The following is a 26360-nucleotide window of genomic DNA, read 5'->3' as shown; positions in this document are numbered from 1 at the left end:
CGCATGGACTTAGTTGCTCCGCAGCATGTGGGATCTTCCTGGACCAGGGCTCGAACCCGTGTCCCCTGCATTGGCAGGCAGATTCTTAACCACTGTGCCACCAGGGAAGCCCCCCACTCTATTTGGAATGAGTAAACACACATATACCTCTATGTCTTGCTTCAGATTTCTGGCTGCTAAAATTGAAAGCAAAAAAATAAACTTACAGCAACATTTCTTTTCAGAACCTCCCTTTGAAAAGCGACATTAATAGGAAAAGAAACAAAACAGGACCAAATACTTCCTGTTGGTGAGGGCAAGCCAGCCTAGAGAAGAGGGTTAGGGGAAAGAGAGGCCAAGAGAATGGGAATGGGGTTAAGTGTCCTCTGCCCCACCGACCAGGGCCTGGAAGCAGGGATGCCACACCGAGTGACCACAGCGCTGGTATAGGATGGGCTACTTCCAGTTCTTCCCCTGGAAACTGCTTCCTAGGCAACCAGCCCTTCCTGTTCTCACTTTTGTGAGAACTCTCCCTCCTCTTTCTACACTCTTCCATCCCACCCTTTCCCCCATGCCTGTGTAAATCATTGGTTATCACTCAGTAAACAGAACTTGGTCAGACAAGAATGGCCTGGATACAGCAGCGACTGTCAATTATGTTACTTCAAACGCATTAACTTCATGTAATCAGCAAATCCCCGACGTCGCTAAGTTGCATTGGGCACATGAGCACCTTGTGCCCAAGCCCACCTTCCAACTGTCTATTACAGTTTTAGCTCGGGTGACCCCAAATTCCAGTCGTGAGGGTACCTGACATGGCTATGAACGGTTTCTGTTTGTAGGGCTCTTTGTTCTATCAATTACCTACACTTTTAGCCACCACAGTTCTGAGAGTCATTCCAAGAAGAGGAAAGTTTGATGGAAACTACTGCATGCAGATGAGTATAAATGAAGTGAGTAATTAGACAGCGCTGCCTTGGCACTCAGCCTCACCACCGTAACTGGAACCTGGCCCAATCGGACATCCTTGAGATGCAGAATGTCCTCCTTTCTTAAAGGCCCTACAGACCCGTCTAACGTTTCACGGCAACTCCACTCCACGCCTGCGGTTCTGTGTGTGTCATCGAGGAATCTGCTCTGATCTGTGGAGAGCATGCTTGTTGGAGCAACGTAATGAAAGGGATTATTACTTAAATGCAGGTTACGTGAAGCCAGAGGCAGCAGAGAACGTTCTGCAGGGCCTCTCTTTGTTTGAGTCCAAGGCTTCACAGGGATGTGTGGACCTGCACCCCCATCACCACAATGAGAACTAGGCCTCTCCCTGAGATGCTCATGTTCTGATTCCTCTGAATGTTCTCTGTTCTGGGGGGGCTTTAACGAGCACATCACCCTCAAATCTTACTCAAACCCAGAGCCATTCCTACTCTGGAACTAGTATTCTAATGGGACCAAAAATAATCCCAGAAAATTATGCTTTGGTTTTAATTTTCTCAAAATAGTGAAGATTGATAAATGGTCCATTTGAAGGTTTTGTCACCCCTCATTCCATTCACCCAGCAATGGGGTTTCTTTAACCACAACTTGACCAGCGGCTTTGGTGTGCTGTCGAAAGGTGCCATGCAGTCCCCATTTCTGCCACTGCAGTCACCACCTTCATGGCATCCCCAGTGGATGTCCACTGACTCTCAGCTCACCACTCCAAGCTGGTCTGAGCAGCCGGAGAGCAGCAGCCCGTTTACCTCCCTGGACAGTGACTGGATTTCCTTACACTGAGGCCCAATCTCACTTCGGATACCTTCCATCCACTGGCCCTGGTTTTGGCCTCAGGGCCTAGACACAGCATAATTTGAACTATTCAAATAATTAAAGTCACAGCCTGCCCTCCCTGGCAAATCTTACCCAGGTTCCCTCAACTACCTCATGTCCTGAATTCCAGCCAGGCCAGCCCAGTCTAAAGTGCAGAATGCACGCAAGCTGTGTCGAATCGGCAGAGACAACATGAAGACATGATGTCCCTTCATCAGATACAACAAATCCATTAACACAGCCCATGCTAACTGTGGTTATTTTTTGCTGCGGACAACGGAAGTGGTTTTATAGTAGCTGAGTGACAGATGATGCCCTGATCTTTTCTCAATTTTTTATTTGAAATTAAAATACACAGGCAAATATACAGGTAGTACAGAGAGGTCCAAGGCACACTTCACCAGTTTCCCCCAGTGGTAATAGCCTACACAGCTATAGTACAATATCGAAACCAAGAACTTCACCCTGGTATTAGGTGTGTGGATAGCTCCATATCATTTTATCACATGTGCAGATTTGTGTAACCACCATAGTCAAGATCAAGAGCTACTCTGTCGCTGCAAAGATCTCCCACGTGCTACCCCTTTATAGCCACACTCACACCATCCCCCCACCCCGCCAACCCACTACCACCATCTCTAAGCCCGGCAACCCATGTTTCTCATTTCTATAGTAGCGCTGTTTCAAGAATATTACATAAACGGAATCAGACAGTATGTGACCTTTGGGGACTGGCTTTTTACAATCCGCATAATGCCCTGCAGATCCATCCAGGTTGTGTGTGCCAGTGGTCATTATGTTTTTATTGCTGAGTAGTATTCCATGGTAGGACGTATCAGTTTGTTTAACCTTTCACCCACTGAGAGGGACAACTGCTCCATTTAACAGAAGGTGTCAAATTTGTGTGTGTAAAGCTATTTGTGGTGCTCCCTTATCATCCACTTGATGTCTGCAGAGTCTGTCAGGATATCTATCCCCTCTTTCATTCGTGATATTAGTAACTTGTCTCTTCTCTCCTTCTTTCATCATTCCTGCTAGAGATTTATCAATTTTATGGATCTTTTCAAATAACCAACTTTTTGTTTCTTTGATTTTCTCTACTGTCATTCTATTTTCAGTTTCACTGATTTCTGTTCTTATTTTCTTCCTTCTGCTTATTTTGGGTTTGTTTTGTTCTTTCTCAACTTTCTGGAAGTAGAAACTGAGATTATTCATTTGAGGCTATTCTTATTTTCTAATGCAAACATTTAGTTCTATAAATTTCCCTCTCAACGATGCTTTAACTGTATTATACAAGTTTTGATATGTTTTTCATCTTCACTTGATTCAGTATTTTTTTTTAATTTCCCATGAGACTTTCCCTTCAATTCATGGATTATCTAGAAGGGTACCATTAGTTTCCAGGGGTTTGGAGATTTTCCTGTTATCTGTCATTGATTTCTAGTTTAATTCCATTGTGATTTGAGAACACATGCTGTATGATATCAGTCCTTTTAAATGTATTAGTATATGGTCCATCTCGGTATATATTCCATGGGCCTTTGGTTCAACTTAGTATATATTCCATGGGCCTTTGAAATGATTATGTATTTTGCTCTTACTGGTTGGACTGTTCTGTAAATGTTTGATGGTGCCATTAAAGTGTTCTATATCCTTGCTGATTTTGTCTGACTCTGTTCTATCAATTGTTGAGAGAGGGGTATTGAAGTCTCAAGCTATAACCATGGGTTTGTCTATTTCTCCCTTCAGTTTTATCAGCTTTTGCCTCACTTTTTTTTTTTTTTTTTGGCTGCGTTGGGTCTTCGTTGCTGCACGCAGGCTTTCTCTAGTTGCAGTGAGTGGGGGCTACTCTTCACTGCGGTGCACGGGCTTCTCATCAAGGTGGCCTCCCTCACTGCAGAGCACGGGATCCAGGCAGGCGGACCTCAGCAGTTGTGGCTCACGGGCTCTAGAGTGCAGTCTCAGTAGTTGTGGTGCACAGGCTTAGTTGCTCCGCGGCATGTGGGATCCTCCCAGACCAGGGCTTGAACCCATGTCCCTTGCATTGGCAAGCGGATTCTTCATCACTGAGCCACCAGGGAAGCCCCGCCTCACGTATTTTACAGCTCCATTGTTTTGTGCATACACATTTAAATTGCTATGCCTTCTTGGTAGACTGATCTTTTCATCATTATGTAATGTCCTTCTCCGTCTCTGCTAATTTTCTTTGCCTTGTTTCAACTGAGCAGTAGTAAAAGTACTGACTGTCTACCTGGCCTGCTCTGGCACCATCTCAGCAAGGAGGAGGAAGGGCACCTCACTGCCCCCAGGGAAAGGTGGTTGTCCAGACTCCCCATGAGGTCTCCACTGACTCCCTGGGCAAGGAGAGGGGGTAGGGAGACTCCTTCTATCAGAAAGGGATGATCGTCCCAGCTCCCCATCTGAGAACAGCACAGACAAAGGTCAGGAGGAAACCAGATGGGGTAGTAGAGGAACCAGGAGAAGCAGCCTGACGTGATGGTGACAAATGGGGAGGCCAAGAAAGCTGGAGGGCTTGGGGTCTTCCGCCCACAGCGAGTGCAAATGATGGGGCATCTCCAAGGACCTCCCAGGCCACAGCCCCCACCCTGATGTGCAAATGTGATGTTGTGGGAGGGGGTGACGTGTCTGCAGTGTAGACCGGCCAGTGTGACTGCCCTACACGTGAGCTGCAGCCTGGAGGCTTGACCTGATGCAGCAGGCAGTGCAAGCAGAGGCCTTGGCTTCAAAACAAGACAGGGAGAGGAGGGGAGAGGGCCTCCACTTAGGGGAAACCAAGGCCAAGTCAAATTTTACTCAAGTTAGAATGTTCTAATCAAGCTCTACTCTGATCCAGTAACTTTACCTTTCTCTACTTTTGCTTTTCTTTCCTTTTTTCCTTGTTATTTCTAGAAAAGCTTCCATTTGAAAAATAACAGTATTTTAGCTGAACTAAGGGGGGAAAGGGAATATCTCCTAAGCATTTGTATTGGGGCCAGAATTGCCAGCCGAGTTAGTGGGTCCCGACTGGCTGTGATGGCGCCTCCTTGCGGCAAAAGCAGACAGGAGTGTGGGAACACAGCCTCCCTCCACCTCCTCCCTGCTTTGATCCTCACCAGGATGCTGTCAGGCCCCTTCTGCTCCGGCAGGGAGTCTGTGCTCGGGGCAGCCTCTCAGGCAGGTGGCCTGGATGGGGAAAACACACCTGGAGCCACCTGTGCACATAGTAGGACGAGCTCAGTGAGTGATCCCTGTTCACAGCAGACTATAAAAGGCCTAAGTGGGCACAGCAGGACACTGACTGTCTCCAATCCATGCCTGTTAATGACAGGAAGTCACCAAGACTGATTTGTAAAACTACACAAACACACAAAGCAATGGTTTAAAGTCGAAGTGTCACAAAGTTCACAAACATTCAGAGGCCATTACGTTTAGATAAAATTGTATTTTGTAAGAGCAGACAGACAGTTATCTTGGCCCCATTCGTGGGGAGGGAGGACACATTTTCTAAGCAAATCATTTGTGTAAACCAGGGGTCAGCAAACCACAGCCCACGGGCCAAACCTGGTTCACCACTTGTTTTTGTACAGCTAAGAACTGTTTTTTACACATAAGCACTGGTGGTCAATTTGACACTAGGAAACACTAATTTTGAGCCTCAGTTAAGCGAAATGTTATTTCTCCCCACCAAAATTCCATTTGTATCATTAGTAAACCTGAGTTATAAAAATACGGTACTCAATTATTATTACATTTTGAACTTAATAAAAAGTCTGCAAATTTGCTTTCTCTCTTATCACAGAAGGAACTACTCACTATCCTCGGCTTGCCTCTTGGTCCAAAATGCCTAAAATATTTACTTTCTGGCCCTCTACAGAAAAAGTTTGTTAACCTCTGGCATAAATTAATAATATAAATAAAATGGCCAAAAACTTTCTCTCTGAAATGTTGTTTAAACTGTCAAAGAAAATATGTGTTTACATAATTATCTATTCATTAAAGCACAATTAAGCAGCACCCAATTTACCTCTGTAACTCGAAAACTTAAAAGTGACGGGCACGTTTATCTTAAACTGTCCTCTAACTCAGACTTTTTCCCTGTAAGGGCCTTCTGTTTGCAGGGAAAGGAAAGGAACATGGGACCTGATTAAAGGGACTCCTGATAAATGTGTCCCTCAGTGACCCAGCTTTTTACTTTTCATGAACTTCAAGTGTTCAGAGCTCAGGTTAACCCTTTACTTCTCCTGTAAGCAACTAGGAAGGGACCATGGCGGGCAGAGGGGCAACGCGGGGAAGGACAGGCAGCAGGGAGAGGGAGAGTGGGCTGCCTGCCCCAGGCAAGCAGGGTGAGCACCCCTAAGCAGGGACCCATTCTGGAACTTCCAGTCTAGGATGAAGCCATCCGTCTAGGGCATGTAATTTTCGCTCCTGGATTGTGAAAACTGCATTTGTGTGTGTGTGTGTGTGTGGTACGCGGGCCTCTCACTGTTGTGGCCTTTCCCTCCGAGGAGCACCGGCTCCGGACGCGCAGGCCCAGCGGCCACGGTTCACGGGCCCAGCCACTCCGCGGCATGTGGGATCCTTCCGGACCGGGGCACGAACCCACGTCCCCTGCATCGGCAGGCGGACTCTCAACCACTGCGCCACCAGGGAAGCCCTGCACTTTTCATTTAAGCAACTGACCAACCTATTGAGTCTTGCATACTAGCTCACAGCCCAATGTCACAGGCAACACTGTTTTGGTATGCTAAATTTGTTTGTTTGTTTGTAACACTGATACTTTATAATCTGCAAAAGTGGGCTTCCTACAGTAGCAGTGGGGTGGAGTTTGAAGGAACAAATGGGACAAGAAACACAAGAAGGAAAACATGATAAAGACAACAAAGTGGCCCAGCAGGGTCTCTGTACCTCGTTCTGCTCCCCACGGTGAGGGTCAACTCTCTCAGATGGTCCTGAGTATTTTGAGTGGCCCTCCAAGGACAGTAAATTTATATAGTCACATAAAAGCTAGACCTGGGGTTTGCAAGTGAGCACCAGGGAGACAAGCCCTCTCTTGTGCTAGGGGCTGTCTTGGGAGACACTGGTTCAGGACAGTTTTGCAAAACAGGGGGAAGGTGAGACGAAGAGGCTAGACTCAGCTTCCCCACATCGTTTGAAGGTACTAATCAACAGTAATAACCCAGGGCAACTAGATAGGCAGGTGCTGGACCTATGAGCCACACTAGTCAAATTCCACATCGGACGGTCACCCTGGTGGGGAACGGCCCCTCCCAGGACCAGCTGCAAGAGCATCCTTCCTTCACGTCGCCCGTGCTGTGCACCCACCCTCCCCAGACACAGCTGGCCGTGAGCGGCCGCCCTCCTTCCTCACCACTGCAGAAACAGTGCAGCGCTAAGGAGGGCCAGGCAGGAAGACCACACCCTGACTCAGCTGTGGATCTATCTTCTCCTAGGCCCAGAGGAGAGGAGCTGCAGGACTGTGACCCTTGTCTCTGGACATCTGAAGGGCTGTCACTGGGATGGGGATTAGAGTTGCTGTGTGTCCAGGGCCAAGAGCAGGATGTTACAATGGTGCAGGCTTCAGAAAGGAAGGACTTTTATTAGTCAGAAGTGTCCAAAATGGGGACAGTCCCCACTCCAGGGGTGGGAAGTCTCCTTCCACTGGAGGTAGGAGGCCCACTAGCCATGAATGACAAATCAGTCCAGATGCCCCTGTAATCCTGGCATTCTCAGATTCTTTACACTAATGGGGAAAGTATTTCTCAATATACGGGTATTTTAGATCTCAGATCACACTACAGTTTTCCCCTTCCCCACTCCTGTCCTACACACACACACACACACACACACGTACATGCACACGCACACGCGTACACACACACCCCCCTCAGGGAGACTCAGCTGCCAGGTTTTCATACCTCACAATTTGTCTGCAACCCTGGAGGGCAGGTCAGGCTGTGCCATGGTTTCCTCAATAGCTAAGACATTAAGCCATCTCCCAGGAGGTCTTCACAAGGTGGTCGGTCACCATGAGGTGGTCAGAACTATCCACCCATCACTGAGTCCCTCTTCTTCACCTTGTGAAGCTCACCTGGAGACCACCAATAAGGCCCTCAGACCTTTCCACTGGGCGTGGACCAGCAGCTTGCACCCCTGAACTCATATATATATATATATATATATATATATATAGTAAAAGCCAAGAAGCAAGGATGTGGATGCAGGACACCTGGGTTCAGGCACAGCAGTTCACACAGCATGTTACAGAATAACGTGAACACCCCTCGACCTAGCAATCCCACTCCTCTACTTACACCCTACAGGAACTCACACCCATGCACAAGGAAACAGAACAAGAACGTGCGTGCTAGCCTTGATTACAATTCCAGAAAACGGGACACCACTTAAATGTGGACCAATCGGACAGCTGATAAATCATGGCAATACAGTCACACAGTGGAAAACCACCCAGCAGTGAAACAGACTAGGGGCACATTCACAGCTTGTAAGTGTCTCACATAGTTATGCTCCCTCATCTTCCAAGCGCTCACAGCACGAGACTCTGTGCCGAGGCTGGTCTAGGCATGGGGGACACTTGATCGAACAAAATGGATGAAGTCCCTGCCCTAGTGGGTGGACAGAGAAAAGAAAGCACCACCCAGTGATACAGGTTGTGCAACAGATTATGTGGTGTCGTGCAGAGAAGTACGAGGGAAGGAAGAGCAGGTGCTATTTTATGCGGTGGCCAGGAAAGGCCACATCGCGTACTGGTGATGTTTCTTATCTTAAGCTGGGAGGTGTATGCACACAGGTTCCTTTCTATGACTCCTTATGCCTTTATCTGTTGGATATATTTCAAAATAATCTTAATTACAATTGAGGCTGATAAGGGAAGTCATTAACAGAGGAGTGTATATTCTTCTACCTTAAACTTAAATATATCCCATCCTCCTGACCCCGGCCATCTGTCCTCTCCCCCCACCTCCCCCACCCGCTCCCTTCCTGCCTTCGGTGGTGCGAGCACAGACATGGCAGGCCACCGTTCCTGCCTTCCACCCCCAGAGAACCAACCCTCCCACACCCAGGGAGGCTGGTGTCTCTCAAGGAGAGGCTCCCAAGGTCGAAAGCGATGCTCCCAGAATCCAGCCAAACCTCACAGCACCTGCTACTACCCAGCCCAGCAAGGAACCTCATCAGAGACCTGACTTCCAATGTTGGACAACAGACTTCCACTCCAATTACACAGCTTTTCAGGCTTTAGACTGCCTCAGCCTTCTTACATCTTTTAAATACATGTGGTATGAAAGTACTCCCCCCAAACCCTACGTCTCATTAGTCCCTAATATTGAAAAGAAAGATCAGAAAGTAAGATACATTTATTCAGTGAAGGCCCTCTCTCCCCCTGGAAATATAAAGTGGCTGAAGTAGACCGCTCCCAAATCTTAACCATGAACATACTGGAAAAAGACATGGCCACTGCCTCACTGTCTCATAGCGGTCAGCTGAGCAGAAAAAGAACAGACAAAATCACACATCAAATTGTATCAGTCTGATAAGGAATTTGAATTTAAACCCATCTGTCCTTGAATGCTGCTGCATTTCCAGAACAACCACAGGAACTTCCAATCACCAAGATATTCAGAAGCAACATCCAGAGCTGGCCTGAATATCAGCGACAGCCACATCTATTTATAAAACTCCAAGTAAGAAATCTGCCTCCAGACCCCCTCTTTATAGCAAATGATGGTGATGTTTGCTTGGGGTCAGAATCCCCTCTGGAAAGTATAAGGAGCTAATTGTGATGTACCGCATTCTGTCCAGCTGACATCAGCCCATTAAGTAGGGGAGTGAGGGTGAGCGAAGCGAGGTTAATGGTGATTCAGCACAGCACACTGGCAATGCAAGCAGGGGTGGAAATAGGTGAGGTAATGTGCTCAAGTCCAGGTTTCTAAAAGGACAGAAGCTATGCAATGAAGTCAATTTTTTCAGCACCCAAAACCTTCAAGCCATAGTCCGACAAATCAGCCATGTTCGCTTTCAATACCACGAGAAGTCCAGCTAACAAAGAAAGCCAGTGGCATTCAGCTGAGCTTCATGTGTAGTCCAGGCCCCACATACACTGAGCAAATGAAATCACTCACTACACCATTCCACAATGGCCCTTGGCTTCTCTCAGCTGTGCCCTTTGCACAGGAAAAAGGGAAGTACGCAACGAAAAGGCAGACTTCGTTCTTGGGAAACACAGGGCTCTAGATCGGGAATGCAGAGCGCTCTCTTCCCAGCAAAGCCGTCCAAATGCCCAAGACGGGGCTCATGTTCTCAGGTTCCCATCGCCTAACATGGCAGCCTGAATGCGACAAGCCAAGAATGCCGAGGTTCCACCTAACTGCCCACATGTGCGTGGACGTGGCTTTGGCAATAATCACGTTCATCTCTTTGGGGTCTTTCCCTCTGCTTTTCTAGCTTTTGCTTCTAAGACTTCTCTGCCTTATCCATATTGCACAGATTTGTTCTCTCCCTGAGATCCTCTGGACAACAGTCACTTGTTGACTCCTTTATTGAAAAGCGTTGCAAGCATCATGCTCTTTTTGAGCTGCCTGCTCAGAGAGGAACATGGAGGATCCAGGTGCAAATAAGAGTGTTTGGTCCATAAGGAGGACCCCATCCAGTTGGGGAGAAGGACAAGGGGACAAATGGTTATGAATATTCTGTGAGGTGGGAAGACCACATCCCAAGAGGGCTTTAGGGAGGGTCCCCCAAGAAGGCATCACGGGAAGGGTGTCAGGGGACAGGTGTCACAAAGGGTAAAGAGAAACCCTGCAGTAAGACAAGGAGGAGAAGAAGGGTCAGCGTGCACGAAGAGGTCAAGTACACAGTAGATGCAGACACTTGCACGCAGCTCAACCTCAGGTACCTCCCAACACAGAGCCAGAGTGGAGGCCGTCTTACCCCCTTGGCAAGATAAATATTCATCTTCTCACTTCCACGGCCATAAGCCAAGCAAGTGAATGGGTCCCATGGCTGGAACATAGACTGTGGTCCAAAGGTGCTCGTAATGGTGGCTTTCAAGAGACAGCACTGCACTTAGATGACAGAAGACCCAGAAGCTGACAGAGCCAGCAGGCTTGGGAAGCTCTTGTATGCCTACGATCCTTGCCGTCAGCAGCATAGGGAGAGAAAGCCCCAAACCACTGCCCTCTGCTGTGTCCTGTGACCAAGAAGCCTGCAAAGGCAAAGGGCAAAGAACACTAGCCATTGTTCAAGAAGTCCATCAAGTTACAAGACAGGCAGCACTGCTACCATCTCTCAATGTTTGGCAGATGAGAGGAACACTCACAGGGTACTTGCTGTATATTCCAAAGAAATCCCTTTTTATGAGAAATTATACTTATTTCTCAGTGCATGACTAGTCAGAAAATCTAATTTAGACCAGATGATTCAGATGACAATATGCCTCTGCCTGTTGATTTAAAGAGTCCAACAGCAACCACCCTGCTCAACACTGACTGGGCACAGCTCCCCGGGGGAACAGCCGGAAAGGTCTTAGATGTGATCACGCTCCCAGGAGCCTCTGCAGCATCAGCCATTGTTCCCATCCTCGGTGCCAAGGCGTCCAGATGAAGCCTCCACGGAATATCTGCTTATTCAAGCAGGTGGGGAACGAATCGTGCTTCTTAGTAGGTCTGGAAGGTTCCTACGGTCTCAACTGTAATTTACAAAAAGGTCAGCCATTCTTGGTTCCAAGCACCATTCACATTAGAACTTCAACTGATATCAGAGGGGTTTTGTAATCCATATGGAATTTAGAAACAAACCCTAAAATCACATATTTCCTTTATTTTCAAGCCTGATAATGCCTAGAAAACTTTGTGCTGTGTTTTGCCTACACGAGAATGAATAATTGATTCAAGTACCATATTTCATGTTTTATGAAATTCCCATGAAACATGATACATTAAGCTGATTCTTTTTGAAAAAAAGAAAAGCTGAATTTTGAAAAGCAAACATCTTGACCGACTGAGCAAAGAATAACTGAAAAACAGTTTTCTGTGTCTTTGAAATGGATTCTATAGGACTGAAGTACTTAAAATTTATCAACCACCTTTGGAAACATAATGCTCATGCAAGCAAAGTTGAGAGAAAAAACAGGATTTCAGGATTTTCATCCAAAACCCAACTTAATACAGTGTTTTTGTGTATATCCACCCTTACTTGATGGCTCCTATCCTCAGAGCACTGCCAAGTTCCTTGCGGTGAGGGGACTCAGTTGGAGCCCAACCCCCACCACTGCTGCTCTCTGCACAGGGCACGGGCCGGATGCGTGAACGTGTGAAGGAGTGAACGGTGTGGATGTGGAAGAAGATGAGCAAAAACCACTTCTGAAGACTTGCCCCGGAGCCCCTGTGCCCGGTCAACCATCTCTAATTCATGGGCAAGATGACCCATGTGATTGCTTACCAACTTCCCTTTTCTTCCTAAAACTCAGCCCAGGGACTTCCCTGGTGGTCCAGTGGCTAAGACTTCATGCTCCCAATGCAGGGGGCCCGGGTTGGATCCTTGGTCAGGGAACTAAGATTCCACATGCCGCAACGAAGATCCTGCGTGCCACAACAAAGACCAGGTGCGCCATGTACCACAATGTTCATTGCAGCACTATTTCAATAGCCAAGACATGAAAGCAACCTAAGTGTCCATCGACAGATGAATGGATAAAGAAGATGTGGCACATATATACAATGGAATATTAGCCATAAAGAGAAATGAAATTGAGTTATTTGTAGTGAGGTGGATGAACCTAGAGTCTGTCATACAGAGTGAAGTAAGTCAGAAAGAGAAAAACAAATACTGTATGCTAACACATATATATGGAATCTAAGAAAAAAAAATGGTTCTGAAGAACCTAGGAGCAGGACAGGAATAAAGATGCAGACGTAGAGAATGGACTTGAGGACATGGGGAGGGGGAAGGGTAAGGTGGGATGAAGTGAGAGAGTGGCATGGACACATATACACTACCAAATGTAAAATAGATAGCTAGTGGGAAGCAGCCGCATAGCACAGGGAGATCAGCTCAGCGCTTTGTGTCCACCTAGAGGGGTGGGGTAGGGAGGGTGGGAGGGAGGGAGATGCAAGAGGGAGGGGATATGGGGATATATGTATACATATAGCTGATTCACTTTGTTATACAGCAGAAACTAACACACCATTGTAAAGCAATTGTACTCCAATAAAGATGTTAAAGAAAAAAAACTCATGTTTTTTTTAACATGTAAAGATGTTAAAAACAATAATAATAATAATAAAAGATGTGATACAGCCAAATAAATAACTATTTAAAAAAAGAAAAAGAAAAGAAAAATAAAACTCAGCCCAATCTTTTTCAGACCTCCATGTCCTCTCCTAATGCTGGCATACTGGAAACACTGAACTTTCTTCTGGATCACCTTCTCCTTTAGTTGCCCATTGGTGTGCAGCACAGAGCCCTTTAACTGCATGGGCCTGGACTCCACCAGTAGTTGAGAGGTCCCAGGGAGCAGCCACCACCCTAGTGAGGGGTCTCAGGAAAGTGTAAGAGACGATGACTCCAGCAGCAGCAGGGCACCGTGGGGGGCTCAGCTGGAATGGGCAGCAGGCATGTGGTTGCCTGTAAGGCCCAAGAAGAAAATACAAAGTCATTGTCCTCATGAAGCCTTCCCCTAATGGCTCCCCAAGATGTTGGCCTCTTGTGAGGTCACACGGTATTTTGTACCAATTTTAGCCCATCCAGATGGCTCTTTGTATGGCAATTGTTTGTATATAACTGTATTCGCTTCCTTTTGCTATATAACAAATTACCACAAGCTTAGCAGCCTAAAACAACATATATTTATTATCTCACAAATTCCATGGGGCGGGAGTCCGGGCACAGCTTAACTGGGTCCTCCGCTCAGGGTGTCTCAAGGCTGCAATCAAGGTGTCATCTGGGGCTGTGGTCCCATCTGAGGCTTGGGCTCGCCTTCCAAGCTTATGTGGCTGTTGGCGGCATTAGTCTCCTTGCAGCTGTAGAACTCATGGCAACTTGCTTGTTCAAGGTCAACAGAAGAGCGTGTCCCACCCAGAATGAGCTTCCTTTTAACGGGTTCAAATTCAACTGGTTTGGGACCTTAATTACACCTGTAAAACCCTTTCGCCTTTACCATATAATGCAACCTAATCATGGTTTTGTGATATTCACACATCCATCATAATCACAGGTCTTGTCCACACTCAAGGGGAGAGGATTATATAGGGCACAGACCGGGGAAAGGAATCTTTTGGGTCATCTTAGAACTCTGCCTTGACTACAGTATGCCTGTCACTTTCCCAACTAAATTTAAGCTTCCTCTCCTTAGCACCTTATTCTTGGACTTAACAGCACAACTTGTAATTATTTAGTTTGTATCGTTCTCTGCTTCTCTATACTCAGGCCCCAAAGTGACTGGCTCAGGTAAGGTAATCAGGTCACACTCACTGACGAATGAATGAACCAACCCAACTTCATTTACTGAGGCCTCCAACCAGAGACAAATTAGAGCCACAAACTAACAAAAAGCAACGAAATATAAAATTGGGAGGAGGTCAATCTTCTTGCAACCCTCCAGTTAAGACCTGGTGGAAAGGACAGGAAGAGCATCTGGAATGAAGGGTGTGGGGCAGCTAGGTGCACACAGGGAGAGAAACTATCTGGACGAGGGCGGTGGTATGGAGAGATACCAGGGAAGTCAAGAAGGCAGCCAAGGAGGTGGCCCTATTGTGGGCCTCGCTCCCAACCCACTTCTCCAGCCCAGCCATGTTTAAGTAGTGAGTCCAACCCACAATGTTTCTGTGAGTCTTCTGAGTTCCCAGTCCTCAGGCTCTGGAGAAAGAGCAAGGCCACCACTGTCCCCTGTGCTCCTGACCTCACCATGTACAGATGAACTCCTGGATAGAAACCAACACTCACCCTGCTAATCCTTCAAACTCTTGCAGATAAATTTGAATGCTGGCCCCGAAATGACTAAGGGCAGTTTATCTTTCTATTCAATGACTTGGCTGGAATCTATGCCATGTAACCAGATGGTCTTCTTTGAAATTTTCTGAAAAAGGACAACATAGGCTTGGTGGTGGCCTGGGGAATCCTATAACAACTGCTACAGAACATGCAGAAGAGGGAGAGTCAAATGGCTCTGCTTCCATCCCTTCTGCTTTTTATGTTTCACTTAGAATCACAGAAATCTCAGAGCTGGAAGGGATCGATGAGGTCACCCAATAGCACCCTACCCAACCCTAGCAGCCCTAACAGGCCACCAACCTGGGCTCTGGTGGAACATTTCCAATGCAAAGCAGTGTGTTCTGGGGTGGGAAAACTAATTGTCCCACACACCTGTCTGAAATCAACTCAACAAACATTCCGAAAATGCCTAGTGTTCCCCAGAATAAGCAAATGCCATATTTGGTATCCTGCTCTCACTCCCCACGTCTCAAGCTGTTGACAGACATCACTAATCAGTCATGGCACTCTTTCCTGCTGATGCTGGATGTGGCTTCAGAATCCTCAACAGAATGCTCCAGAAAGTCACCACTGATCAGTTTACATTGGCAAGAGAAATCAAGTCATCTTCCAACTCTCTTCTTGGAGCTCGTCTTCAGTCAAAAACCACTTTCCTGTAACTCCTACTCATTGCTCCTAATCTGCCTTTAAAAGCAACAATTTTGTCCCTTCCTCCAAAAACAACCCTTACTTATCTAACTACATCTAAACTTATTCCCTACTTAAACCCTTGCAGGATCAAGGCCAGCTCCAAGGACAGGGTTACCTGGGAGAGAAAGGAGTCGAGCTCTAATTCTGGGACAGTCAGGTGCCCTCACAGTGTTTCAGGAAAACCTGGAGCCAAAAAGGCACTGGGGGCAGAGATGAGTGTGTGCGGCATGGGCCACGGAGCACTGTTGTGCCTGTGGGAACAGACTCCAGAAATGAGTCAGGCCAGCTTAGCACAGGAGTGGCTTTGGCAGAGCCTGGCTTTCAGGAGCTGGGGAAAGAAGAGGCAGGGGAAAGGAAGCAAGGGATAACGCGGTTGATGTAACAAGGGTACCAAAAACCAACTCAGAGGAAAACCCTCCAAATCACACTTCATCATTTAGCATATGACTGCTGTCCCCCGTTTCACATCTTCTGCACACTTACCCACAATCACTCAGAAAACAAGACAGAGCTCTGTGTCATGCCTCTGGGGACTCCCCTTTCTCTCTCTCTCTCTCTCTCTCTCTCTCTCTCTCTCTTTCTCTCTCTCTCTCTCTTTTCTTCCTTTCTTTCTTTCTTCCTTCCTTCCTTCCTTCCTTTCTTTCTTCATCAAATAGAGCTCTGTGTCATGTCTCTGGGGACTCCCCTTTCTCTCTCTCTCTCTCTCTCTCTCTCTCTCTTTCTTTCTCTCTTTCTTTCTTTCTTTCTTTTTTCATCAAATATCTGTTGAAGATCTACATGACACCAAAGAGCAGGCTGGAGTTGGGGCCACAAAGTCTGTGAGTTCCTGACACCAAGGAACTCATAACATATCTATTTTGGTGGCAGGTACATAATTCCTTGAGAACCAAATCCAGTTATAAAGTATAACCCATTTTTGTGTGTATTTTATCTCAGGAAATCATGACAAATTTAAAATCAAGATATACACGGAATCTGAAAAAGAATATATGTACACACATATATATAACTGAATCACTTTGCTGTACACCTGAAACCAATACATTGTAAACTAACTATACTTCAATAAAGAAAATGGTAAAAATATCAAGATATTCACTATATTGATGAACTGAACTAGTAAGCTTATCAAAAAGAAAAATTCAATAATTTGGCTTTTTTTTCTAAGTACCAAAAACAAATCAACGTGTGCTGTAGTGCTTCCAAAACAAGAAGATCTGGTGAGCTAAAGCTTCAGATTAGCAAGTCCAGGCTCTATCGAGTTCTTAGTACAAACCAGCAGCTTCCTCAAGAGTTGTGAGTTCTCTTCCCTGCAGACATTCTATCATTCATCTACTCTCTCCTTCAGCCGCTTTTCACTGAGCTCCTAAAATGTGCCTGGCGTCAAGGATGGGAACTGACACGAAGGCAGCCAAGTACGGTGCAGGGAATTAGCCTAGGGTCTGGCCTATAGTCTATACTCAACAAATATTTATTGTCAGTGAGGTGAGTGTCAAGATCAGGGTATATACCATTGTAAAGCAATTATAGTCCAATAAAGATGTTAAAAAAAAAAAAAAAGATCAGGGTATGCAGAGAGCGCCAAAATACCAGAGGGGCAATGGAAGGTCTCCTGCAGAATACTGTATCTGAGCCTCATCCTGAGGACAAGCAGGAAGCAAAGGATAAAGCGCGAACCAGGTGAGAAAGGGTGAGGCTGAGGCCAGGCAGAGAGCTGAACAGGTACACAAGGGTAGGACCAAGGTGGGCGCTACCCACATGGGAGGGCCAGGACTTCATCTGAGGATGAGAAAAGCCACTAGCCATGTATGCCAAGGACCGAGGAGACAAGCTGGGCACTGTAGAAGGTCAACCAGGCAACAGGGGGCAAAATGGACCATGGAAGGCAGGGTTGAAAGCAGAGAGACTAGGACTAGTCTCTCTCTAGCAGAGAGACTAGTTAGGGGGCTAGGAGAGCAGATCAGGAAGGAAAAAAAATGATGGTCTGACCTCAGACTCTAAAACTGGGAATGAAAAGAGATGAAAGGACTTGAAAGGGGGTGGAGGGTAGAAGAGCCCAAATTTGATAGTTGATGATTACAGAGAGTGAGTGAGAGAGAGGGGTCTGGGAGGCCTCCAGTAGTACCCGAATATGATGGATGACTGTGATCTTCATCCATATGCTGGATAGACCCATGGCGCGCTGGCGGGGGGTGAAGCTGTCGGGTTGGGGTTTGGACATAGTGCACTGGGGACACCCAAGACACGCCAGCTCCGCAGATCTGAGGTGCTGCAGAGTGATCTGGGCTTGGGGACCTCGTGCACATCAGTGGCTGGGGAAGTCATTGTGCCCAGAGAAAGAGCGGTGCCCTGCAGGAGGCTGGCCCAATCTACCAAGAGCCCTCAAAACTCCAAAAGGCAAGAATCTATGAACACAGAAACTGACATTTCCCCAGTAAATCGCAGCCAGGAAAATAACTTTAAACTATGTTTGAGGCTAGGTTTAAAATTTGCTTAAGACATTCTATTCTATCGTAAGCCTGGATTTGTAAGCAGAAACCCTATAAAGGATCATATGTGAGATAAGGTTATAGCCAAGGAAATAACAATTGTGATTCAAGGTACACCTTGTCAGCAGTTCCTCTGGAAAAGTCCACTGAACAAGGAGAGAAGAACGGAGTGCAGAGGCACATCTTCGGTGTAAATAAAGTGGAAAAATTCCTGATGAACACAGAGCAACGAGACTCAGTCGCGGAAAATTCCACACATCGGAATGGCCAAATAACTTTGTTTTTCTTTTTTCCTTCTCATCTCAGATAAAAGAAGAAGATGGGGGCTGCTAATGGAGAGGAAAATTCTGGAGAAATCTCTTTGGCTGTGACTATGACAGGGTGAAGTGCTCGAATGCACGACTGAACAAAATAGCAAGGGTTTTTAGGGGTTTTTTGGCAAGGGGGTTGGTTTTGTTTTGTTTTTTACCTTGGTCTACAAACTGGCCTGAATTTCTGGAGGGCTATGACTCTACATAGAACACGAGGTGAATTTTAAAGAAGCATCTTATCAATCCAGGAACAAGTCAAGCTTAAATTATGATAATAATATTAAGTTAAACCATTCAGCTTTGCCATTTCTACGGTAAAAAAAAAAAAAAAAAGGTCGTGGACTTCCCTGGTGGTCCAGTGGTTGAGAATCCGCCTGCCAATGACACGGGTTCGAGCCCTGGTCCGGAAAGATCCCACATGCCGCAGAGCAACTAAGCCCGTGCGCCGCAACTACAGAAGCTCGTGTGCCTAGAGCCCGTGCTCCGCAACAAGAGAAGCCACCGCAATGAGAAGCCCGCGCACTGCAACAAAGAGTAGCCCCGACTCGCCACAACTAGAGAAAGCCCGCACATAGCAACGAAGACCCAACGTAGCCAAAAATAAATTAAAAAAAAACAACTTTTTTTTTAATGGTCACATATCAGCAATTTCACATGATTTGGCCTAATGATGCTCCAGGTCGGGGATAATGTTGACCAGGTAGACCTAGCCGTGTATTGCTTCATAAAGACTATCCTGTGAAGTGCTTCTTTTTACTACTTAACAGAATTGAACAGAATTAATCACTGATTTTTACTTCAGAAAAATTAAAACTTGAAGGAAAAGCCTCATTCGTTCTAAGGTAAACTTACCAAAATCAGTGTCATCTAATTATAGGGAAAAAATACCTTGCAAGGGAGTGAAGAGGAAAGCCAAAACCATGTTTAAAGCTGGAAGTACTCATCTAGAGTTAGATGTTAAAGGCAGATACCCTGCTTGCTGCCCAATGTGGTGAAGGGCTCAGGGTCATGCATGTTGCCTGCCTCACCTGCGGTCTAACCCAGCATCTGCCTCTCTCACCTGAGAACCCAGAGGAAAAACAAAGGGCGCTTTGTCCCATCGAAGTTCAGGACCCGGCTCTGGCCTTCCCTCGCTCCCTCACCCACCTGACCCCACGTTCCTGCACGCAGTGCTGCAGACTGAGGGCCTGGCAGAACCCAGAGCATAAGCGATGATGATTCTGATGAGTTCGCACTTCCAGAAAAATAGCAGCACAACCAGAAGCCTCCAAACCCCCTCCTTACCAACCTACCCAAACGACCAATGAGAAGCACAAGTGAAGAAGAGATTCCACGAGCCCTGAGATTGGGGTAACAACCACACCCCACGGCCTTTGAGGGGTCCATCTAGATACACCAGAGACTGCAGCTGGCCGTGGGGAATGGTGTGTCCAGCAACCAGCTCCCTCTCCTGGGAGAAAGTCCTGAAGAAAAGCTGGGCAAGTCCACAGTATCCCATGGTCATGCGGGCCACGGGAAAGGCATAAAGTACCCCAGCATGAGTCCATTTTTGGCCCCCGTGCCTGAACAGGCTGAGAGAGGAAAGACATAAGTGCAGCTCTAGACTCTTCTCTGACCCATTTCTTTAAGAGGGGTACAGGCCTGACACAGGGTGAGGACGGCAAGGGTGGCAAAAGGGGCCACAGATGGGACACTCAGAGCACTCGGGGTGACCCTTCTATCACCACACACCAACAGCAGTGGCAGGAGTGACTCAGCCTCCCTCCCCAAGCAGGGCGGGCTGTGGCTCTCCTGCCCTGACCAAACCCCTCACAGCAGGTTTGTGGCTGGTTCAACCTGGAGGCCATGTCCCCAACAGCGTGCCAGGTGTGTGAGCAGAAAGGTCAGGCTGAGGTGAGATACACCAAGGCACAAAGAACATTAGACACCAAACGCAGAGGTCTCAAAAACCACAGCGGAGAAGAAAAACAAATAAACAAACAAAATGTGGAGACCACGTCCCACGGCTATGAGTGGCCCAGCTTCTCCAGCTATTCCCAGCCCACACGCCACAGCTGGTGAACGCCCAGCACTGACAGACCAAGTCTCCAGCAGGCATGCTACTCATCCAAGTCCTCAAAGGAAGAGTTGCGACATGCAAACACAGAGGAAGAGGAAGCTAACTCTCCCTCAGGGAAAAGGACCTCACCATGAGCCTGACTGACTTAACCAAGCCGTTGCCACAACTGAGGAACCCAGGCCCCAAGACACAGAGTGTTCCCTGATTAAAACAAAATGAGGAGGGCAAGAGAGACCTCTCTTAGATGACATTCCCAAACCAAGTTTACAAAATAAACAGGAAAAAGACCCAAGAGAATCCTTTCATCCTTTCATGTGGTAAATACCAGACCTAATTCAAAAATGAATAAGTAAGAAAAAAAAATACAAACACACCTGGGGGGATATGCATAAAATTCTGTAACAAACAAGAAGGAAATGGACATTGCACACAAGAGTTAGACGGAGAACTTGCAAAGGATTTGTCCCGGGCCATGAAAGAGCATGCAGGCAATAGTTTTGAATTTTTAAATAAGGATGTCAATTCTTCCCAAATTAATGGACAAAATTAACACAATGACAAGTAAAATTTACAAGCTACTTTAAAAAAATGACTATAAAATTGGTCTGTAGGAATAAGTGCACCCTAATGACCAGGAATGACAAAGATTACAAAAAAATGATCACCCCCGACCTGGGGTAAATAAGCAGAAGTGGAGATCACTGGTGGAAACATAAATTCACACATCCCTAGACGGCAATTATTCAAGCAAAAGCAACACAAAAATGTACATACCTTTGAACCCAACAACTCTAAGCAACAGATATTTACTTCTCACAGTTCTGGAGGCTGAATGTCCAAGCTCAAACTGTCCACAGAGTTGGTTTCTCCTGAGGCCTCTCTCCTTGACTTGTAGATGGCCGTCTTCTCCCCATGTCTTCACATCATCTCCCCCTGGACAGATCTGTGTCTCAATCTCTTCTTCTTATAAGGATACCAGTCGTACTAGATCAGGGCCCAGTGATCTCATTTTAACTTAATTACCTCTTTAAAGGCTCTATCTTCAAATACAGTCATGTTCTGAGGGACTGGGGGGTCCGATGTCAAAATATGAATTTGAGGGGTGCATAATTCAGCCCATTACGGGTAGTTACTGCATTAATATCATTGATTATTATTGATAACAACCGTCATACTTACAATTCAGTCTTTTACTTAGACCTTCCTATGAGCTCTTTAAGCTTCACAACACTCCTATAAAGAAGGTATTATCTCCCTTTTACAGGTGAGGGAGCAGCGGTTTAAAGAAGTTACAGAATTGTGCCAAGGTCTAGGAGCCATCACAAAGCCAGCTGCCAAGGTCCACTGATCCCTTCCAGGAGACATGGTTGACAACATATGTACAGGACACTTCATTTTTGTAAAAGGCATGTGCAAAGCAAGTATGTACGTGGGTGGGTAGAATATGGTCTTCGTTTTGTGGGATTATGGGTGATTTTCATGTTTTTCTTTTTATGCTGTTTGCTTTTCAGACAATTGTGTGCTCACAAATTATACAATAAAAAGTTATAAAGCTATTTCTGTTTTAAGAAAAATATCTACATCACTCAGTTTTTACAAAGTTTTCTTGTCAGCCATGTCCATCTTTGGCCACCTTTACGTCACTGACCTTGATGCTCTGACACTCTCATCTCTGCAGGTCCAATTTGGCCCAATGGGTTGCTAATTTGTGCCAGCCAACATGACTCCTTACTGAAAACGGCTCCTGTCACACTGACTGACCAAGAGGAGAAACATCAAGTGAAGGAAGATTCTGCCCTTGACACTGGTCTCAACTTCCCCCTCCCCGGGCGGCTGGTGACAAACACTTCTAGGACACTTGTGCTGTTGTGTCATCCACACAACTGGCCACATGGCTGCCATGATTGATTCCTGAAGTCTTGACCCGACAAGAGGTAAGAAAGAGGAAGTTCCCTCCGAGACAGTCTGGTGCACCTCAGGACTAGGGTAAGGGGGTGGAGGAGAGTCAGGCCAGGCTGGAGGGTAGCGAACACAGCAGCCAAGGGATGCTTGATTGAGGAAGTAAGCAGCTCTCCCCCTTCTGTGCTCATCTCCTCACCTTGGTGCCAGTTTGGGCCCCTCCCTACCCTCCCCATCTATAGTCTGAACCCAACCTCTGCTCTCCTCTTTCACTCTGAAATGTCAAAAGATAAACTTCTAAGTTTTCCTGGGATGCAGGATGTTAGTTTAATCATCATTTGATTACCATCTGATCATTTTGTATCGCTGCCTGGTTCCTGGTGATGTAGATGCCAACAGAAGCTATCTGACCACAAGCCCTGATCCTCATTAACAGACCCCCTAATACACAAGGCATTTTCCCCCCCATTAGTTTAAGTGATATTTGGCAAGGCACTGAAATTCTCTGGTTCCGGTTTTTCCAAGGACACCTGAAGTCTGGATTTTTTTTATGTCAAATCTCCCGATTTTTAAATGTTGACAGCCATTAAAACGTTTTTAAAAAACACAGGAGCAAACAAAATATCTGCAGTTTTCTCCTAAAATGCAAGGGTTGGGCTAAAGGAGCTCTAAGATCTTATCCAGCTCTGATAATGACTAAGGTACTTTAGGATTAATGGGTACTTTGCTTTAGGTGAAATGATCAAATCTAATTTTTCCATGTAAAACTAGCCCTTAAGAGGCAGCTTCTCTGGAGGTATAGCCAGAAAAGGCAACTGGTCTCACTGATCCTACTTATCTCTTTCTCTTTTCTTCCCCAAAGCAGATCACCTATATGCAATTTCTAAACACGTGAGATGTTTTCGATACAGCGTATAGTGGTTCAGAGGCAGCACCTCCCAGGGAGCTTCTCCAGGGCAGAGCTGTATCCTGGTTTTATCGGCTCATTCCCAGGGACTGACAGGGCCCATCGTGAAGGCTCAGCATGTGTGCGGAAAGTTTAAGTTCCCAGGAATATAGTTCTCAAGGTCCTACTTCAATAAGAATAATTGTGAGATATAAAATTCCACTATAGATATATATTAGATACTGGTGATCACACACACACAAACCCTTTAGATCATTAGCTATAGCCATCCAAAAATAATGTCGGATAAATAGTATTTCTACATGTGGTGCATTTAAGACCTCTTCCCAGCAGCCGGCTCACATTTTTGGAGAGTGCTAGGCTACACCATAACTCAAAACCTATCTTTACCTCTCAGCAGATACATCCTCAACACAGAGCAACAGATTCCTGGGCCTTAAAAAGAAAGAGCTGACAGAAGGCTGAGTGCAAAAATAAAGATAATTTAAACGAGTCCTAAAAGCAGATGTGGAAAGGACTGGGTCCTCCAAATGCTCGTGTTTCCTTTGCATCCGGGGGCCTCACATATGGTCACACAGAAACAGGAAACTTCATGAAGGGCACGCTCCTCCACAGCACGGTGACAACTGGCCCACCTTACGGCTTGTAAGAGAGTTTTTCAACTCTGTCCGGACCCAGTTTTGAGGCTCTGGTTAGAAGTCAGTCAGTCCCCTTCTCCAGCAGCGCAAGTCCACACTCCCAACCCGCAGCCATGTGGGCTTCTCACATGCCAGAGCCCCGGGGCCCACTGACATAATGCAAACTGGCCAATCCTAAACCTGCTCACCCCGCCTTGTGTGTAAACCACAACAGAGGTGCCTGCCCTCGCCCTCCACTCTGCTTCCCCCGAGTGGCCCAGAGCGGGCATGACGTGTTCTCCCCGGGGAATGGTGAGTTACAAAACTAAAAACCTCTTCCCAGCTTCTCTCTCTTGCTCTGCAACAGGCCTCACCATCCTTCACCCAAGGTAATTTGGTTAAAATGAGGTGGGACAAAGAGGCAATTCAAAGGTTGTCCTTGATTGCAAATGTCTGGTGGCTGCCGGCAGCTGATCACAACCTAAAAAAGCCTACATGCCTTCAAGGTCAGGAAGGGGTAACTCAACATGCGGGCTGGGGAAAAACGATAGTTTCCTCGTATCAAAACACAAAGGTCACAGCCTAAGAAATCTGTCCTTTACAGCCCTCAGAAGTACACTTTCCTGGCACGGGCTTCAGTCAGATATGTCCAAATGTGCTGATGTGTGTGCACCCGGTGCCCTGGTCACCCCGAGTCTTCTGAGACTCAGCGGAAGTGGGGTGGGCATGCAAAGGCCCCTCGGTTGCATGGAAAGCAGGACATCTTGTAGTAACCTGAAAGGGAGGGAGTGCTCGCTCGTTTCCCAGGTAACAGATGGTAGCCGTCTGGCCTCCATTAAATAGACATCACTGGAAAATCAAAATCAGAAGGCAAGGCCTTGGTGGTGGCAGTGGAAACTCAGAGGCAAGTAAGGATCTTACCTCGGTGGCATTTTCTTCAGGGACAGAGAAGCAGCAGGTGGCTGGCAGGGTTCTCCCTTGGCTGTGCTTGGGAGTTCTGATTCTCAAGCATTCGTTAACTGCTTTTGGTACCTTTCCAGGGCAGATCAGAACACTGCAGATTAATAAACCACTGCACACACTGGGGCGGAGAGCCTAGCTGAAGTATCTGTGTCAACACCATCTTTCATTACCGCCAAGTACCACTGACACAATTCACCATTTGGGACCTTGCACAACCATTGAGCTTACCCTGCCCCTGTACGATGATGCACTCAGTGGCAGGGAGGCCCTCTCTCCCTCCAGCCAGGCCACCACCGGGCCGCTTACTGGAAGGCTTTCTCCGCTGGGCTGAGTTTTTCCTTCCCAAGTCCCTCTACGTGGCAGACACGAGTAACCTGCAGGCACAAAGGCAGGCCTTTCTCTCTTGCTACATCCCCTTACAGTCCAGGAAGCCAAACACCCACTGTGCCAGCCTCCCTAGCAGCTACAGGCAGCCATACAACCCAGTTCTAATCCATGGGAGGTCTGCGGGGGGCTCCTGATGAGAATTTTGCTTTCCTGATAAGAGGGGGCTGACCACCGCTGGCAGAGCCACCCTCCTCACCACAGACTTGAATGCAGATGAACAAAGATGCTCACACTGATGATGGCTCTATAAAAATGCACATATACACTCCTAGGTAAGGGTCAGAAGAATAAAGATAAACATGTAGATGGTTATTAGTTCCATACAGGTGTGTGTAGGTCTGTGCATTCATACCAGCGCCCACTGGGGAAGACTTTTTCTTTTTTAAGTTAAAATGATGCATACTTTAAACCTCGCAAAAAATACGCTGTCAATTTGGACCCATTATTCAGAATTAGGCCATTTTAGGTGTATTTCTTTCCATGTGGTTCAACTTATGAGCATCCATGGTATAAGTAACCTGGAAAATAAAAGAGAGGAATTGCTCCCACCCTTATTCCTATGCCATCCCCTCTTCCAGGTGTTGGGCCAGCGTGGATGGAAATGTAAGAATGAGAATCAAGGCTTGTATGCATTTCTTCAGACACAGAAGGACAGCTGCATTCAGAGGCAACACAGCAGGACAAAGTTTATGGTTAATTTGGTACACGTACCAAAAAGTTTCCATATAAATGTTTTAATCATACTGAGACTAGAAATCATAAAATTCATCCATAAAGCATCTCTGCTGACAGCTTATAATGAGGACCTACCCCACACCCAGGGAAAGATGGAAGGTAGACAAAAGGAGGTGCCTCCCCGGACTCACAAACACCGTGGAGCTGAGAAACTGAGGCTGAGGAACCCTCTCTCACACGCACACTTGGCATTTATCAAAATGAACAGAAACAATTAACACTGACTTAAAAATACGTCCCTAAAACTCTTTTTAAATGAGCCCTCAGTTTTCCCTTTTGCTTTTGCCCTTGTTGCAGTGGCTCTCCAGGAGCAGAGAAAATGGGGAAGGATTCAGAGAGTTCGAGGTGCTGGGTCACAACTCAGAATGTAAGGAACCTTCTCAGGGTAAAACACAACAGGACACTGCAGGAGACTTTCGTTTTGCCTGCCTCATTCAACTCTAACCAAGGACATTTGATATTAAATCACACGTTTCGTGTATTTTTCCTTCATCCAAGGGAAAGAAAAGGAGG

At 46.5% G+C, this 26360-nt stretch overlaps 1 protein-coding gene across 6 annotated transcripts in view; it reads right to left on the bottom strand.

The window, feature by feature from the left end:
* FHOD3 (formin homology 2 domain containing 3) overlaps positions 1-26360 on the bottom strand; it is a 495977-nt gene that overhangs the window by 255491 nt on the left and 214126 nt on the right. The window lies entirely within an intron of this gene.

The sequence above is a fragment of the Mesoplodon mirus genome, assembly GCF_964341445.2.
Source record: "Mesoplodon mirus genome assembly, chromosome: 13".
In the NCBI taxonomy this organism is placed as follows: Eukaryota; Metazoa; Chordata; class Mammalia; order Artiodactyla; family Ziphiidae; genus Mesoplodon; species Mesoplodon mirus.
Note: the sequence above shows the minus strand (reverse complement) of the source record. Positions and strands in the feature narration are given on the sequence as shown.